The sequence below is a fragment of the Pongo abelii genome, chromosome 12 (assembly GCF_028885655.2).
Source record: "Pongo abelii isolate AG06213 chromosome 12, NHGRI_mPonAbe1-v2.0_pri, whole genome shotgun sequence".
NCBI lineage: Eukaryota > Metazoa > Chordata > Mammalia > Primates > Hominidae > Pongo > Pongo abelii.
The window spans coordinates 73,444,386-73,457,809 of NC_071997.2; the positions used below are offsets into that span (position 1 = coordinate 73,444,386).

Sequence of the window (13,424 nt, forward strand, 5' to 3'; positions counted from 1 at the left end):
TTTCCTTGATATATCTTTTATAATTTTCACTCTAATTATAATGAAAATCATTTTTCAATGTAATTTTGCAATAAAAATGTTTCTTTATTTCTCATTACATAAGAACATGATCTTGTACAGTTACTAAGCAGGCTTACAATGTGCACACTGTATCTTCTCTTTCTTACCATTTAATCTCTTCATAGTCTACAGATGTCAAGAGGTTCAGATTAAGCTTGTTAAAGATCTGCTTCACTCGAACTCACTGATGATTATTTATTTAGTAGTTTTATGTAACCCTGTCATTGATAAGCACTCTATTAATTTGCCGAGGGACAAATCAACACTAGTTATTTTTCTACCGGCTATTAGACTCTGTGCTGCTGTTTGTTACAAACCACTTGCCAGTTAATTATAAATTATGGGTCCTCTTTGCCTATATTAATTGATATCTCCTCTGCCTTTGTAGTACTAGACAAACAAATTGAAGGCAAGATTTATTAGGCAGTGTACGTCTTGTGTCTCTTGATTAGTATTCTTTACTTTTTTAACATTTATACTTGTTTATACAGATTTGACAGACCAATGCATTAGAGAAATGATCTTTAGGGCGTTTTGTAGCGAAAAAAGAAAGAGAGAGAGAGAGGAGAGATAGAAAGAGATTTAATAGGCTTCCTACAAATTTATTTCAAATGACCCACAATTCATTGTAAGCAATTCCTAAAATGCCTTTTGACTTTGTGCTACGGACTAGTGACGGCAGCCTCCCAATTATGCAAAATCTAATATTCAAGTGGTTTTAAAGTCTGCGCATCCAGTTGCTATATGATAAATAAATATGTTATGTATATAACAAAACCTATATCACATTACACAAGCAATAGCTAAATGTCTTTTCTTTGCCTTATTGCTTATTTGCATCCAATTACATGTTCTTTTGCATACATACAGAGCCCTTTTTTCCTTTTTTCATTTAAACAATCTGTAGATGTAACACATAGTGACAAAACAATAAACTATAGCCATTTTAAATTTATAGAAGCATAAGTTACAGATGGCACTTGCCATAGGACATGAACCTTTCCATTTGCAGTCCACAGAGAAGCAGGAATCAGAATTTAGGCCAGGTAGAAATAAAAAAAAAATTTTACAAAAGAAAGTCTTAATTCGTTTGCTCCCCGGACAGTATCAAACACTGAAGAATTGCAAATTTAATGGGAAGGTTTACCCCAGAGGGTCATTGTACTATATTCCGATTTCAAAGAGCGTCAGGACCTAGCTATCTGCCAAAAGATCTGGGTCTCTGAAATCCTAATTTTGTACATAATTTCTCCATATAATTGACAGTTTTGACCCAAGTTGATTTTGCAGTATCTTGGATTCTGAGTAATTCCCCATCTGACATAAATCCAGCAAATGGACAGCAAACCCATTGGGGTAGGCTGGATGTTTTTCCATTAGTTCTCACGGGAAAAGAGAAACATATTGGTCAAGCATATCTATTCCTATTTTCAATTCACTTATAATTGAATCTCTTCTCCAACATTTTCATGTTTGAAGATTTAAAGACTCTCCAATTAGAATTTAGAGAAAGCCTTTAGAGTAAAATTAGCTAGCTCATTCAGAAAACATGCACTCTGCTAATGTGCTGGGAAACCGACCTTGAGCCACTTTTTAATAATGAGATTCCAAGGATCATCTTTTCCTATGTACTATGCTACCTTTTGTTGGCTGTTTCTGGGCACACCTCCCAGTGGATGTCATGAGCGATAGAATTTCCTGATAGCCTTGATTCATTTGATTATTCAGAAAACATGCTACTAATCATCCTTCACCAATTTGTTATATTATCTGTAGATCTTCCACCTTACTCTTTCTACCATTTACTATTTTACCACTCAAAACCTCTGTCCCCCCTGGCTAAATAACATTGGAGGGAAGTAAGATTTAAGTTATTATTTACAACTCAAAACTAATGTGATTAGCAGGGGATTGGAGTTGACTCTAACCTCTCAAATACATCATTTTTGATTATTCACATTTTAGAAATTCACACTGCATTTGAACCCAATTACATAGTTAATCTGCTGCGTGCTAAATTACACTGTACATTTTTTAATGCCTCATACTATTTTACCCTAACCCAGTGGCTTTCAAATGGGGACAGTTTTACTCCCCGGAGAACATTTGGCAATATCCCCAGACATTTGTCATGTTACAAATGGGGGAGGGGAATGAACTGCTACTGGCAGCTAGTGAGTAGAGGATGGAGATAATACTAGACACCCTACAATGCACAGGACAGCCCTCCAATAACAAAGAATTATGGGTCCCAAATATCTATCCTGATGGTCTGAGAAATCTTGCTATAACCCCTCAAAATAAACACTAACTTTCTTTCTTGAAGTGGCATCAGTAAGTAGAACAAGAACTCTGGGGCTGAAAAATTAGAAACCTAATCATGACTACTGTTTCTAGTATTTGGTGATCCACAGAGGTTGTCATATCTGTTCACTAATATAGAGGCTAACTTGAACTTTTCAGACAAAATGTGTACACTTGGGGACTGAAATGAACCTTCTGTGAATCTTGCTATGTGTTACCTCATGAAAACATTATTAGAAATGCGTTCAAGCAATGTAATTCAATTCTATTCAACTCAAGATTGAATTAGGACTTCTGGGTTGGTCAATGCAGGGGAAACAATGAGTTAGATATGTCACTGAGGGAACTTGCTCATGGGGCAATAGGCAGAAGAGGAAGCACGCGTGGTTAAAAGGACAACAAGTAGATTTTAGTGTACCTGCGACAATAAGAAGATTTACTAACCTGAGATTATGAGTCTTTTCATTCAACAATTGTTTACTGACATCCAGTGGGTATATATAATATTTGTCTTCCAACTGCTATCTTACTATCACTAAAGTATTTTTAATATATAATTACAAACAACGATATATATGTAATATATGTAAATCCACATATTCAATATTAAACATAATTTCTCATTTTAAAATATAAATAGATGCTCTATTATTATCAAATATCATATAATGTCATCATATTACGGAATATGAAATTTCCATACCTTCAATGTGCATACCTCACTTTGGAAACTGCTGCACAAGGAGATATGAATTTAATTCTTAATTAAATTTGCACATCCACCATTAGATGATACTCTTCTTGAGAACAGCAATGTTATCTTTTTTTCTTTTTCTTTATATTGCTAGCACTCAGAACAAAATGGGAACTTAATACATGTTTTGTATAATGAACAAATGTTGGCCTATAATGAGCTGATGATCCAGTAAGAGGGAATACAATAGGTGCATATATAACTATGCTACATGGCAGAATTATAACGTAGTAGTGGCTTTAAAAAAAAAAAGCACATTTGCCTCTCTCATAAATTTTCTGGAGATCCACACCAAAGCTTGGCCAAGGACCCCACAAATATTCCTTTTATTAATATTTCTCATTCTTAGGTGGTCCTTGGGTTATGACCACATTTCTTCTTGCATAAGAGTGCTGAATTAAGCTTTATAAGGCCCCATTAAGCTGCTTCCATATTACATATAAAGCTAATGTGGGACCCTACTGTATTTCTAGATCCCTTCAGGATTGAGATGAAACCAGCCAACATCATCCAATTATGAACCACTTCAAACCCTCTCCCTCCAAAATGAGTTTAATTCTCTATTTAAGACAGGTAAAGTTCTTTGTCTTTTTTCCCCTTAAACTAATACTTCCCAGTCAGTCTGTAACTATGATTAACATACCACGTGATACACTTATACTGCCAACATTTTGACCACGATTTTAGCACTTTATTTGGGAAAATTTCTGTGTGTCCTTTGGCACTGTTTTGCTTGCTGGAGTTTATAAACAAGTAGACAAGGCTAGAAGGTGAGTATGATCTCACTTTAGATGAGCAAGGAATTTTCTGCACAGTAATAAAATAGTCCTCACCACCCCACCCCTGCAACAGAATAATTTTAATGACTTACACATTGGTTTAATCCTCAAATGTTTTTGTAATATGTAATCTCCATCACAATGTTAATATTAAAGGGAATTTGAGTAATACTTGAATAATTCGTCTTGTATTAATTGAAAATGAGTTAATGGAATAACCCTTTACTAATGCAGGCATTAGCTTTTTCACCTTGGAGGACCAAGCTCATTCTATGCCACATTCCCTTGTTGACTTAGTTTTGTAATATTCATTGAGCACCTACCTATGTTCATTCAGCTGAGATCTCTTCCTAAAGGTATCTTCCTAAAATCACTTCCTAAAGGTATCTGAACCCACAAGTATTGTCCAGGCAAAGCGATTTCAGATAAACTCTCTCTCTTATGGATAGTTTGCTGAATACGTCTATCTGCAATAGAACTGTCAAATTGCCTCACCAAAAATTAACTGGGCAAGATCTGGTTATTTATTTCACACATATTTACATGAATTAAATGCATATCATATAACACATGCACATAATAACCCTTATAGAGGAGATATTATTATCTCTGCCTTAAATGTGAGGAAATTAAGAAATGAGAGGTTAAACATCTTACCATAGTAGGTCACACGATACACGAAGTAGCAGGTATTCTAAGAAGCAGAATCCGCATTTATTTAGAGGTAAGCATAACACTAAATTTATTATTACATAAAAAATCAGTCCACTTTAAAAGCCACTGTACATCTGATGGGACTTTAGGGTTTGATTGCAGAATTCTCTGCAATAGGGTTGTTTGGGATGTAATTAACATGACAAACAAGGGAAAGACACAAGTTTAGCAAAAAGCTCACTTTGAGTGGATAAATTTCTCTTTTTCCTTTTTTTAAATGAGAAAGGCTGGATAAAAGGCACATGAAATAACTGCTGACTGAGTGGAGCTCTTGAGCTAAGGACTTGTACTGTGAAAATTCTACTTTGTCTAGCAAACACTATCAAACAGAAACCTTGAAAAGAGAACATTTATGTTTCTCATTTTCTTAAAAAAAAAAAATCATCTCTAACCTCATGACTTCCCTGACAATGCTAAAAGTCACAGGTGGTAGGAGGAATATAGAAGCTAGAAGCAAGGCTTCTACTCCTTGAACAGTCTCTCATTCCCAGCATCTCAGTTTAGCTATGGAGGCTGAGTGAATGCACAGAAAACACAAACTGAGGCATCTTTAGGCAGTCCGTTCAGATGAGTAACTCAGATCCTCTGCACAAGCCCCTCCCAGGGTAAAAGTCAGGAATTTCAGATGGCAATCCCCCAAAACAAAGCCAGATAGAACAGGTGACTGTATACAAAGACCATGATTTTTCAATCACAGCCATATCTAAAAGAAAAAGTCAAATACAGTGATTGGTATTAATATGATTTGAACAGAATCGTCATTCCAATTGCTCCAAAGGTGCTGTGGTTTAGTGGTGGAGTTTTGTGGTGGGCTTTGGAGTAGAACCGAACATTCTTCAAATGCTAACTCTGCAATCTACTGCCATATACATTATTTTACCTCTCAGAGTGACTGCTTTTCTTCTTGTAAAATAAATGTAATTCTTATCTCTTGGATTTGAGAGGATTTAATGAGACTACACAGTAACACATTACTTGGCATATAGTGGATGATGAAAAAATGTGAATTTTATTATTGTGTTAAAAATGTGAATTTTCGGATCCTCCAATAAGTAGATGCCAAGATGAGATTCAATGTGCAAGAAATTTATTAGAGGATATGCCTGTGAAAGAAAATGAGGAGGAGGGCAGGAGAGGCTGGGGGAACTTTCAGGCCATGATGCAAGTCTGACCCTAGGTGAAGGAGAGAAAGAGGGAAGGGTGGAGGAATCCTAAATTGCCATGCATTTCTAAGGAAAGTCTGTCAAGGCCATCAAGCAGTCCTAGAGCCAAATTCGCCCATCGGAGGATCCTGCATCTCCAGAAATAGGCCTGCCTCAACAAAGTTGCCAGGCTTATTCACAGGCTGGGAGCAGCCCGTGGGAAGCATAGACTCGCACTGTGATGAATTTCCAAGGCAGCAGCTGAAACCCTGGGTCACTCTTGTTCCTTGCAGTCAGAGAGGCATGTTCTTGTGGTCACCACCAGTATTATTCAATGCAGATTCTTTGGCAAACCATGTGTTATTGTTTCTGAAAAGGCAAAAGAGGGCAGAGAGAGAGAGTGCATGCGCATACGAGCACAATAGTACACATAGATTAGGAATACAAAGATATAGTCTGGGCATCTTTTAGGTTATATATTTGTTTTAAAAATGGAAATGAAGTCATATGGATGCAAAAGGATTCCATATGAAATTCTAAGATGATTCTTGTGATTAAAAGCAAGTTATAAAAATAAACAACTTTTAAAAACTACTTTTAATAAATCTTTTCCTATTTAGAGCTGACGTTCATGAACAATTGATCATAGGTTTCCTTAAAATTTATTATTTTTCTTTTCTTCTTCTTTTTCTTTCAGTATACACAATTAAGAGGTTTTTGGCTTCTTTTTGTCTTGTACTTGTTAGAGAATCCAAGGAAAACCACTGATCTTCTTCGTCTCTAAAATGTACATACATCCATACACATTAAAGGGTACAATTCCAAAGAGTTTATGGGCCATTTAAGGCCCATCAAAGAAACAGTGCTTACATTTATAAAGCTATTAACATACATGATTTTAAACTATTTTATAATTTTCAGATTACATACTTCTGTGGATTAAGATGAACAACCAGTTATTGCTATCGAGACCTCTGGCTTTTTAAATTCACAATCTTAGTGCACACTAAGGCCTCATTCATCCAAGCTAACCTGAACGGGGAGAGTCTATGTGGCTGCACATTTAAATACATAAATAAAATGCGTATTTGTGTGAGAAGTTTCTTCTTATTCCTTCTCTTCTGCATATGATATGTCCAGTTTGGGACAGAGGTTCACATGCTTAAGTCAATCTGATTATGCATTAGTTCCTTACTTTGAATATTTTTAAATTGACCAGTTGTAGGTCTAGCACTGTGAGTGTCTGTTACCTCACATTTGGCTTTCTCTTCCTTAGTGAATGTGTATGTTTTAGGCTCTCTTCTCCTCTTAATAGATGGGCATGTTCCCTCTTGCTTTCCGTAGCTCATCAATGTATCAACCTCTCCAAGAGAAATGATAGAGAGACAAACTGTGAAAAAAAAAAGGGACGGCTCTCATAAAAATGTGGTCACATGCTGAATTCACTTGAGCCTGTATTCTCAGGCAGAAGCTATGTGAAATACAACATTCATCACACAACTGGTGCTGGACCCACACGATACCTGTGCGCAATGGGGTGAATTCATTATGTCTCAGGAAACTGACTCTTTCTCTAGCAATGGATGCCTTCAATTACTCAGTCTCCAAAGTGCCTGCCCAGCCTTGCAGTCTTAACTCTCTATTTCCTTTCTTTTGGGGGTTGCAGCCAACACTTCAACCTGGCAGATTTTTCTCTAGTTTAAAGAACATGGTAAATGACAGAGGTCTGGAATAATGTATTTCCTCCAAAGCTGGTGACCAATTAGTTGCTTGCCATGGACTGTCATTTCACTGCTCTGAGTGCTGTGTTCTTGTAGCTTGGTGATAGACACACTGTTTATTTTCCACTTTGCAGTCTTTGCCAATACTCCAAGTCCCACACAGCTGCCTTGATGCCGCTCTCCTGGATAGCTCATGACAAGGAAAAGATAAAATGTATGTGTGGCAAAATGGCAACCCTGAGCAAACTTATCTAGGGTGCAAAGCAAAGAGAATAGTGATTTTACCACCTCACCTTTTGATTTTAATGCTTTTCAATGAAATTGTGGGAAATGCCAAGTCCATGAGGTTAATGCTCAGATATAAGTAGTGTGGCTAAAGACTTTGTGAGGGTTATTAAGCTGTTGACAATATGAGAATCAGACACATTCACCACTGGTTCAGTAATTGTCTTTCATCTAGGAGCAACTTCCCTTCTCCCCCCACCCAACTTTTATGATTCATCATATTTATTTTTTGTTTCCTCAAGCAACATCTTTTATTAGTTGCACACTCACTGCAGAAATTTAATTTTTGCAAGAGAACAACAAAGCAGTTGATTATTATTATTGAGAATCTGGTACAACACCGAGTGAAATAAAATCTATAAGGCATTAAAATGACAGATTAGGCGAGAGCTGTATTCATTTACAAGTGTTAGAACATCATGCTAATGCCTCACAAGCACAACATAAAATGAAAATCAACTCTTTCATGCTGCTTTACGAACAAACGCTGCGAAGCTCCCAGGAACACAAGCCAGAGCCTCCGTTAAAAAGGCAATGTCCTTTTGTAGTTTGCTCATAAGTTCATCCTTGACAAACACAAATAAAAACACTCCTCTCTTATGTACAGCCAGAAGCGCTCCCTGCTTATCCCTTGGTCATCCCAAACTAAACACTGCTAATCCCAGTAAGATTTAAAGCATTCATATGCACCTCATTGTTTTTTAATGGAGAGTGACACTTCACTTATTAGGCAACCTCTATTCTTTATATCCCACCTGGAAACCAAAGAGAAAGTGGAAAAAGGGGGCCTGAGAATCAGCAATTCAGGGTTATTATTCCACAACATTAAGCCCCCATAATTTATATGTACTCTAATCATTCAGGGCCTATTAACTCTTACTTTACACGTAATACTAATGCTTTTATACCGTGAGCTGCAGCTCAATGCAGGTAAGAAGCAAATTATGAGAATGCTAGAGATCATCAAGCTAAAACCTCTAAACACTAGACTGGTTATTCTGGTAAGAAAAGAGCCGCAAAAATATAATGGACAGAATGTCTCAAAGAATCTTCAAGGTGTTCAGAGAACAGAGCAAATAAATTCTGTTTATAGTATTAACACAAGCCTTCCAAAAAGGACTAAATGAGTTCCATATTCTCTTTCTTTCCTGAAAGAGAAGTATGTAAAACAGTTCAAAAGAAAGTCCATCAAAATTGTTAAAATACTTAAAAGGTAAGTTTTTAAGTAAGGAAGCCAAAATTTTACATATGCAGATCAACTGATTTTCCAACAATATTGAATAAAAATGGATTGCTCATATATTTTCTATATATGCATATATATATATATTTGGGAATACAGCTAATGTGCTTTACTATATATTATGGATTATATGTGTAAATATTCATAGGCTAAACAAATAACATAATTTATTTTTGAACTTTTAGAGATTCATCTCAGATTCCTTTACTATTTAATTCTCATAAAGCAACTTCAGATGTCAGAGAATTCTATCCTGGAAAAGAGAATATCAAAAAATTTCATTTCTGGGGTTCTACCATGGGTGGCAATTAAATAATGAGAATCATCGAAGTGACCCTATTAAATATCTCCTCCTAAGACAGTAGACAGAAGTGGCTAACACAGCAGAGGGTATGCAAACTCTCATCAACAATATGTCAAATATCAATTTGCACACTACACCCATTCCTCAGATGGTGCCAATGAGATATGCTGACATCTGTGTGTCACACACAACTCCTAGAGCAGGGGTCCCCAATCCTCGGGCTGCAGACTGGTACCTGTCCATGGCCTGTTAGGAACTGGGCCGCACAGCCAGAGGTGAGTGGCAGGCGAGCCAGAATTACTGTGAGCTCTGCCACCTGTCAGATCAGCAGTGGCACTAAATTCTCATAGGAGCACAAACTCCTATTGTGAACTGCACATGTGAAGAATCTAGGTTGTGTGATCCGTATGATAATCTAACTAATGCCTGATGACGTGAGGTAGAACAGTTTCATTCCAAAACCATCCTACCACTCCCTCATCTCTGGTCCATGAAAAAATTGCCTTCCATGAAACTGGTCCCTGGTGCCAAAAGGGTTGGGGACTGCTGTCCTAGAGCATATATGATATTTCCATCCACTCTCTTTCTCTTCAAGAAAGCATGCAGGAATATTAATAAATGGGAATAAAAATTTGACTTGCTACAATTTATTAAAAACCGAGAAAAATAAGTCATGGGAGAATTGTGCTATTTTTGTTATCAATAACAAATTTCTAATGACACAGCTTGGGTATTGAGGTGGAGGAGGGCTGATAGGGAGGAAGGAGAATGTGGGTGGAGCAGGAGGTCTTCCACTCCTAGCTGTGTCAGCTTGAGCAACGTAGTTTCACTTCTAAGTACTATAGGATGGGTAATGAAGGAACTGTGATAGAGTTCCTGCCTTAGACGTCTCACAAAGTGTTGTGAAAGTTAATTGCAATCATATGATGTAGGAAAGGTACCGTAAAAACATAAGATGGTATTCGTGTCAAATACAGGACCCTGATTTTCCATAGTCGTTGTATCAAAATTTCTTCTCTTACAGGCTTGTAATTTCCAGAATTCCAACAAACCCCTCTCACTTTGAAGATAAGTATGAAATCGTGTATGCCTTGTACCATACATAAGTGTCCTTAGAATTAATGATGCAATCTACCCTACATGATGAGGCAAAGAATGAACTGGCAAAGAATCATTGAATCATGGATTTTACAGCCAGAATACAAGTCTGACAGACATGAGCTAAAATGAAATGAGTGAAAATGTGAAGGAACATCAATATGGGTGGTACAAAGGGATCCCAGGCATATGGTTGCACCTAAGTTGTAATAAAGAAGCAACCATCCCCTGAGGTGGGAGAAAAAAAAAAAAGAAAGAAAGAAATTGAAAACACATGAATTTGAGTTCTGGCCTTGTCCCCACTGACTGGCTTCTAATTTCTTGAACTTCACCCAGGCTGTGTGTCCAACAGACCACATGGTGATTGCTAAATTGCTCAATGACCACAAGCTACAACCATGGGGAAAATATTCATGAAAATTAACATCCCATTTAATACTCACCATGCTTCCAGCCAACACTTTGTGCAGCAGAAAGTCCTCGAACTGGCTCCAAAACTTTTCAATTCCTGACAAATGCACTGGCCCCTCTCCAAGGAGCTGGGCAGCAATCTGTGCTTTATGCTGGTGTGTGGTGGTAGCAGTACCACTGGTGGGAGAGCCAGGAGGCGGAGGCGTTCTTCTCAAGTAAGAAACATCTGAAGACCAGTGGCCTTGGGGATGCACCCAGGCACCAAAAACTCCAACTCACGGCACCAAGAACTCCACGGCAGGGGGCAGGTTCTTAACTGCTTTCAATTTTCCTAAAATGAAGGGCATATAATAAAGCCTGGATATATGAAATAGTAACAAATGTTTGATTAATTTTATTCATATTAGAAACGAACATTTACATTTACATTTACATTGATTTTTAGAGTATTATTTTAGAAGATTATGGCATCTTTGGAAGCAAATCTTCTAAAATATGAATCCTTCAGGACTTTCTTTAAAACAAAAATGACCACACTAATAAAATTAGTCTTGTCTTCTTTGTATGAACTTGCCCATACATTCTTATTTGTTGGACTTTCCTACATCCCTCATATCACATATACTTTAATCGTAACTCTATGCCATTAACTTCAAAAAACCGTCCTTATCCTATTAAATATACATTGGGGGGACCATACTTGTTAGTGCAGTCACTGCACGTCTACTCTTCCTCCCACACACACATCCTTTTCTTAACTACACTAAAAAAAAATAATTATTGGCATTCTTCAAATATTCTCAAAATTCCTTTACATACACATTCTCAGGAAAAAAGACGGGTTTCAGGGAAGGCTGAACACAGTCAAGATTCATTTGACTCAAGGCCTGATTTTCTTTAGGCTGTGTTATTTTCTCTGAAGTACTAGGTTTGCACAAATGATTGTTTCCAATGGCACAACCATCAGATAAAGTGTGGGGTGGTGTCTTCCAGCTCTTCTCATTCTCTTGGGCATGGTCTGGAGCTTTGTACATACAATGTATTCATCCTACATACTGGACGATCATGATGATGGCCCAACGTGTGTTGTAAATCTCACCTATGCAGGCATAATCATGTCTATATTTGGAAACAGAAAAATCTAACTAATGTCAAAGGTGGAGTATTCCAGCTGCCACTTTTCTTTCCCCTTACAAAAGAAAATACAGGATGACAACTGTATGAAGATGCAACTGGAAGCAGGAGAACTTTGTTTCACTCTTGCCTCTGGAATTAGCAATGTGACTAAGACTGACGACGTCATATCCTCACTGGCACTCACCTGTAAAGAAGTATTTAGAGTTGATCATTTCTAAGGTCCCTTTCATCACTTAATTCCAAGCTTAAGATAATCTTTTCACCATCTGAAAGACAAAAACATCTCCAGAATATCCAGGTCCCTCCACCACATTTGGAACACTGGCCAAGAAAATACTATGGCTTTGTTCCCATGAGACCAATGCTGAATGTACCTAGATGTTGAAAATCAAAACATTTAGTTGATTGATTGACTGAGTTTTCTACTTTAACTTTTTTTTTTTAATGTTGGTGCTATTTAGACCAGCTCTGAGAACATTGCCAAGAGTTTCTTAGTCTCTTTCAGATCCTTGTACCCCCTTTCTTAAAGGTGTTTAGAAAATAAGGGCTCTCTTAGTGGCCTCTGTGAAGTCTCATGGTAACTGCAAGCCTAAGTGTAAGAGGTCCTTCAGGAGCCCACAAACAGCTTGCTTTCATTAAAGTGTGGTTCTCCATCACCATGCACTGATGACTCACCAGGCCTTCTACCAGCAGAGCACCATTTTTAAAGGAGGCACATAAAAGAACCATGCTGTTCAAGTAAGCACACCTAAAACATTCTAAGTATGTAAGATAACCAACAAAGAGCATTCTGAATCATAGTCCAAACATCATCCTTTAAAAGCACCATAAAATCAACTATCCACTCCCACAACTAGCTGTCACAGACATGATCCCAGTGCTTGATAGACTTTAGAAAAATTGACTCATTTGATGATCTCCAGGCTAGGATATATTGCAAGAAATTTCCAGTGAGAAACAAAGGAGGGATAAATAGGCAATAAGCTGTTAAAGATGTTCTGATGAAGCTAGCTTATTAAGTGAATATTAGAGGCTGTTCCAGGAATATAAATAATTAAATCAAAGATAAGATTAGATATAGTAAAAAAAAAAAATGCTTGATTCTGTGGAACCTCTATTTCTCTTTACTTGCTTTAATGGACTGGTGAATTTGTCCATTATTGACCTATAGCCATGGGCTCACTTGCTTAGATTACATATAAAGATAGCCTTTTATCACATGGGAATTGGAGTAGATATCTATATGTCACTTGTGGGACAGGTGATGATAAAAAAAGAATGGTTAAGAACTTGTGCTCCAGAAACAAAAAGCTCAAATTGCAATCTTTTCTCCTTCTTTTTAACTCTGTAACTTTGTACAAGCTATGAAACTCATGGTGCCTCAGTTTCTTCACCTGTAAAATGGGCTAACAATTTCTATGACACATTGCTTGATAAAGCTTAGATGATATATGTTAGACATGGTACTTTGC

General features: G+C 37.1%; 1 long non-coding RNA gene across 3 annotated transcripts in view; it reads right to left on the reverse strand.

Annotated features, from left to right (window-relative positions):
• Window positions 1-4,269: 4,269 nt before the first annotated feature.
• The window catches only part of LOC134759704 (uncharacterized), a 515,755-nt gene continuing 506,600 nt past the window's right edge, over window positions 4,270-13,424 (reverse strand). For all 3 annotated transcript variants that reach the window (XR_010136287.1, XR_010136286.1, XR_010136285.1), the window contains 4 exons: window positions 12,137-12,218; window positions 10,848-11,146; window positions 7,004-7,143; window positions 4,270-6,122 (listed from right to left, as the gene is read on the reverse strand). This is a non-coding gene — a long non-coding RNA (uncharacterized LOC134759704). The remainder of the gene's footprint in view (window positions 6,123-7,003; window positions 7,144-10,847; window positions 11,147-12,136; window positions 12,219-13,424) is intronic.